Here is a 5706-nt window from a genome sequence, read left to right as displayed (position 1 = left end):
ATGCTATTTACTTGCTGTTGTAACATTACGAGGTACATCTTTTTTGGTTGTCTAATTTTCTAGATATATTTTAAAAATTGAAATACATATAACGTAAAATTCTTCACTTTAAAGTGTACAATTCAGTGGTTGTTTTTTTTTTTTTAAAGATTTTATTTATTTATTTGACAGAGATAGAGACAGCCAGCGAGAGACGGAACACAAGCAGGGGGAGTGGGAGAGGAAGAAGCAGGCTCATAGCGGAAGAGCCTGATGTGGGGCTCGATCCCATAATGCCGGGATCACGCCCTGAGCCGAAGGCAGACGCTTAAGGACTGAGCCACCCAGGCGCCCCAACAATTCAGTGGTTTTTCATATATTCACAATGTTGTACCACCATGGCTACTGTCTAATTCCAGAACATGACCATCACCCCCAAAAGAAATCTCATAACTGTTAGCAGTCACTCCTCATCCCAGCTCCCCACTCCACCACCTGGCAACCACTAATCTACTTTCTCTTTTTGTGGATTTGCCTGTTCTGGACATTTCATAGAAATGGAATCGTACACTATGTAGCCTTCTTTATCTGGCTCTGTTCACTTAGCATAATGCTTGTTAGGTTCATCCATGTTACGGTACGTATCAGTACTTCATTCTATTTTGAGGCTGGATGCTATTCCGTTGTATGGACGTACCACTTTTTTGTTTACCCATTCAACAGTTAATGGTCATTTAGATTGTTCCACTTTTGACCATTACAAATAACGCTGCTGCTATGAACATTATGTATAGATTTCTATGTGAACATGTTTTCACTTCTCTTGAGTGGGCTCTTTTTGTGATGTTAAAATTAATTGGTGGGTTCAAGTATTAATGGGATTAGAAAGTTCCTTCAGTCTTTAAGGACTGAATAGATAGAATCCCTGATGATTGATGATCCTTGTCTAAACCCATTATCTCATAGAGGTTACAAAATGGTGATTTTATAATTCTGTCATTCCATTTCATTTATTAGCCAGAATCTAACAACAAAGAATTGAGACTAAATGACATTTGTTAAGGGGTGCCTGGCTGGCTCAGTCACTAGAGCACGTGACTCTTGATCTCAGGATTATATAAGTTCAAGCCCAACGTTGGGGTAGAGTTTACTTAATCAAAAAAAAAAAAACTTGTTAAAAAAAAGGGCAAGATAAATACTTGCCTTTTTTCTTCCTTTTATCAAACAATGATATTTTGTACTTTCCTATATGGAACCCTAATAAATTCTGGGTCCCTACATGGTCAAGGCTCTAGGTGGAGTTATAATTATAATCCTGCAGCCAGAAAACAAAAAATTTATTCCAATCTCTACTTGAGGAATTATAGGGGATCCATTTAATGCCCCATAGTGATACTTTGTAAAATTCCTCCTACTTCTCCTTTTCCAACATCTTTCCCTTCCCCTTCCTTGTTCTTTATCATATAGATCAGTTTAGCCTCTCTCCCCGAAATTTTCCCTCTCCCAGCCTCTCAGGCTCTACATCTCATTCTTTCTCTCTAACCAGCAGCACCTCCCTCCCCCTTCCCCAGCATTTCTGATTCTACATGAAAAAAGATCCAGGAATTGGGCTGGCAAAGACCAAACTCTTTTGAAACTGGAAAGTGGTATTGGATTCTAAGCTGGAAAACTTTTAATGGATAGGTAAAAGGAGAGAAAAAATGGAGGAACACTCACACTAATAAATCTTATTATCATCACATGTACTTCCTGCAACGAATATGCATAAAAATACATGAATGGAATAGAAAATACATAGCATGTTTTAAACATAAAAGAGATGGTAGGGAATTTTTTAGAAAGAAAGGAGCATTATCCTCTTTCACTTTCCAGTTCCCCTTTCTCTCTACATAGACTGCTGCATCCTTGACTTGCTATTCCAGGGAAAGTGAAGTGGAACCGTTCCTCTGACTCAGGACTCCAAGTGTTTCCCACCCCCACAGCCCTGCAGCAGGGGTGGGAGTGGTGGAGTCTGCTCCTGTAACAAGGCAGAGGAGCCTCTGGGAGAGGCCACAGGGAGTCTTGCCACTCTGTGGTCTCCCAGATTGATCGCTGGGTTCTTCAGCCTCTTCTCCAAAAAGTACCTCCCTTGGGCATTACAGAGACCTCCTGAGGGCTGTTCGATTTATACATTTTTTCTTCTCTTAGGGAAATGTCAAGGCATGGGGGGGGGCGGTAGTGAAGCCTTCGCAAGGTTTCCTCTTGCCTTGGGAATCTGGATTGGAGACGACCAGAGCCCCAAGACACAGGCCCATGTGACCCGGGCCCATCTGTCGAGCCCCTAGAAATAGTCTGGTGGCAAGTCTGAACTAAAGCGAGTGAACACTCCTGGCCAGGTTCTCGCCTGTGTGGTGAGCGCTACAGAAATGTAGGTGTGGGCAGATTTTTGTGGTCTCAGCCTATGCGAGCAGGAGCCCCTGAAGACATGGAGAAGCCATGGTGGCAGCAAGGCCAAGTAGTCAAGCCCAGGTGTTCTAGAGCCACAGAATCAAATTCTAATCCTTCACTCTGCCACTTACGTTATTTAGTGATCACAGACAAGTTCCCTACTTGGTGAGCCTCAGGTTTCATGGGCATAATGGTTCCATCTCATTGGTGGGTGGTGAGGATTATAATGAGATAATGTCTACAGAGTGCCTGGCCCACTCCCATTAACTGGGAGCTCTTGTTATTGAGGAGCTCACAAACTTCAGTTTCTTTATCTCTAAAACAGGGATAACAGTAGGATCTACCTGAGGGAAGCGATTCAATAAGATAATAAATGAAGCATGGTTGACACAATAGTTATACATAAATATTAACCATTAATACCATTAATACTTCCTTTGTTTTGCCTGAGGTCACTACCTGCCAGTGCCCTTCTCCTACTGCTTTCTTCCTCACCCTGTTCCAGTTGCCAGGACTCTTCTCATCTTTTTGGACAGAAGACTTGCAGAAAGAAAAATGATCCAGGAGTCTCTCTCCCTCCTGAAACCTGCCTCTCCTCCCCTCCCACCACAGTCAAATCCAGGGCTTTTCTACTAATGTCTCTCCTGGGCAAAGCTCTTGCCCAAGGGTTCATTTTAGAGACTTCTATAATCTCAAGAGGATCAGTATTAATCTTCCCCACCTACAAGATGAGTGACATCTTGAAGCCCAGTGTTTCCCAGCCGGGGAAAGAAATGGAAGTTTCCTTTTTTTCTCGGTGTCTCTCTCCCCCTCCTTTTTGCGGGGGAGCTGAATGTGCTCACTCTGGAGGGACCGAGGGAAGCCGGGGCTGGCTCTAATGCAATTTTGCCTAGACGAAGCTGGCAGCTGGGAACCACTTTCCCTCAGCTTGCCCTCTGCCGGGGAAACTCCATGACGGAGACAAGGCAGCTGGCATGGGGAAGCCTCAAGTTGGAGGACGCTGCTGCTGCTGCAGCTGCATTGTCGCACAGAGCCATACAGGACCCCGCAGCCATGGAGACTGTTGCCAATGCCCATTTTGTTCCTCCTACAAGGGCAGTGGCTTGGGACCCAGGCAGGGAAGGATTTCTTTCTCAGTAGCAAGATTGCAAATACAAAGGAACACAAGCCCTAGTATAAAGAGTGTGAGATTGGTAATCTGAAGATCTGGGTTCAAGTCCCGATGCCACCACTCCATGACCGTGTGATTTTTGGTGAAGTTGCATGAGATCTTTGCCCAAATTTTAAAATGAGTATCCTAATACCTCTCTCATAGGAACTTGGGGAGAATCAGTTGAAATAATGTATGGGAAACTATGACACAATATATGGTTAATAAATATTCATGTATTCCACAGAGGGATTGAGGAGAAAGGAAATCACTAGATTCTGGAGGCTTTATGGTTTATCAGCTTATTCTACAGAATTAAGCACTGGGCGTCATGCCATTTGTTGGGTGCCTGGTTTTAGTGAAGATACGTGTTTATCATTCACCACGAGATCTGGAGAGGTTCCCTAAATATTCTGGGCCTCAGAACTGGTTTCTCTGGGCCGTGGAGGATCAACACATAGGGCAGAAGGAACCTGTTCCTCAGAGATCCAATCAGCCTCTCCCTTAAGCCCTCTGCTGCCCTCCATGAACCAGACCTTCTTTTGTGCCACCAGCACCATGTCCCCATTCTGGGGGAAGCCAGAATGACACAGCTACGTGTCACCCAATGATCTACGGTGAAGGGAAGCAGCTATGTCCCTGCTGGAACTGAAAAACATCCTTGAGGGCTGCAACTTTTATAGGAAAGGTTACCATGCCAACGACAGCCTCCTTGCCCAACAAGGATGAAAGGAAACAAGGCCGTGGGTGACACACATCTATTGTGTGTGTCCACAAACTTGCCTGGAACCTCTTAGGGGCTGCTAACTGCAGCTCAGCAGGATGGGGCTTGGACTGAGAGACAGCAAGATTCAGGTTGGATTTAAATGGGACTCCAGGACAGGCAGAGCTGATGAGGGCAGGGCAGGGACAATAAGGGAGGATTGGGAAATATATTTCTGAGATTGATACCCATCTCTTGTTGAAATGTGTGGGTGTGGTACTGACAGCAGGCATAGGAGGGGATGGTGTCCTAGATACCAGATTCTGGCTGTGATGGGAACTTCAACTTCCTATAAGTTCTTTTTGCCCTTGCCAGATGGTCCAGGTCACCAATGCTCCGGGGTAGGTAGAGTAGAGCAGCAGCAGGGAGGACAGGTCATTTGGATGGTGGCTGAACTGAGAAAAGGGAACACTGGGCCACACACACACACACACACACACACACACACACACACACTCCCCTCTGGTAAAGGTATCAAGTCTTGGCAATAAGGCCCCAGAGATGCCAAAGAACGGACAGAAGAAAGGCCAGCTAGCTACTCAAGCCCTTCATATTTTCTTCTCCCACCTCCCTGCTGGGAAAGTGCACAGAGGAAGTGACATTAATTAAGCATCTACTCCATGTCAGGCACTTTACACACACAGAGAGACTCCATTTGCTTATCAATACAACTTCACAAATCAGGAATTATTACCTCAATTTCACCTATGAGGAAATTAAGATTCAGGGAAGGTAACTACCTTCCCAGCATCGACCAGTTGGTTAAGCGGAGAAGCTGGGATTGGAACCCTGTGTAAACCTCACAGACTCGAAGGGAAAACCAGACCTTAAAGTTGCCCTATTTTCTTCTGGAAAGATCTTTTCTGAAGCCGTCACCTCCAAGACAGCCCTTCATCCAGGTCCCCAAGAGTTGGCTGGGGAGAGGCTTAAGGGACACAGGCAACAGGTGACTGAAAAAACCGCCCCCGCCCCTTTCAATTGTTAGGGTGACAGAACTGCCGACGAGGGCCGTGCTCCCTGGAGGAGGTGCTTAACGGGAATCCTCTCATTTTCGAAGAGGAAACGGAGGCTCAGAGACGAAGCCGCTTTACTCAAGGTCACAGAGCGAGTGCACGGCGGAACTGGAAATCCAACTCAGCTCCGCCAGGCGTCTAAGCCAGGCTGGATCCCCCGCCGCGCCGGCCGCCGGGAGCTCCCTGCAGCCCCCCCATTCCTGCCCACCCCCGCCCGAAGAGCGGCTGGAGGAGGAGGGGACCGCAGGGGGCGCAGGCCGCGGCCTGGGAGGGGCCCGGCGGCCAGGCGCGCGGTGGGGGTGGTGCGGCGCGGCGCCGGAAGCGGCCTCCATTCCGGGCGCACTGCCCGCCCCCGGCCCGCCCCCGCCCGCCCC

This window comes from Ursus maritimus, unplaced genomic scaffold (assembly GCF_017311325.1).
Source record: "Ursus maritimus isolate PB19 unplaced genomic scaffold, ASM1731132v1 scaffold_5, whole genome shotgun sequence".
NCBI classification, from domain to species: Eukaryota; Metazoa; Chordata; class Mammalia; order Carnivora; family Ursidae; genus Ursus; species Ursus maritimus.
This window is presented reverse-complemented; position numbering follows the sequence as displayed.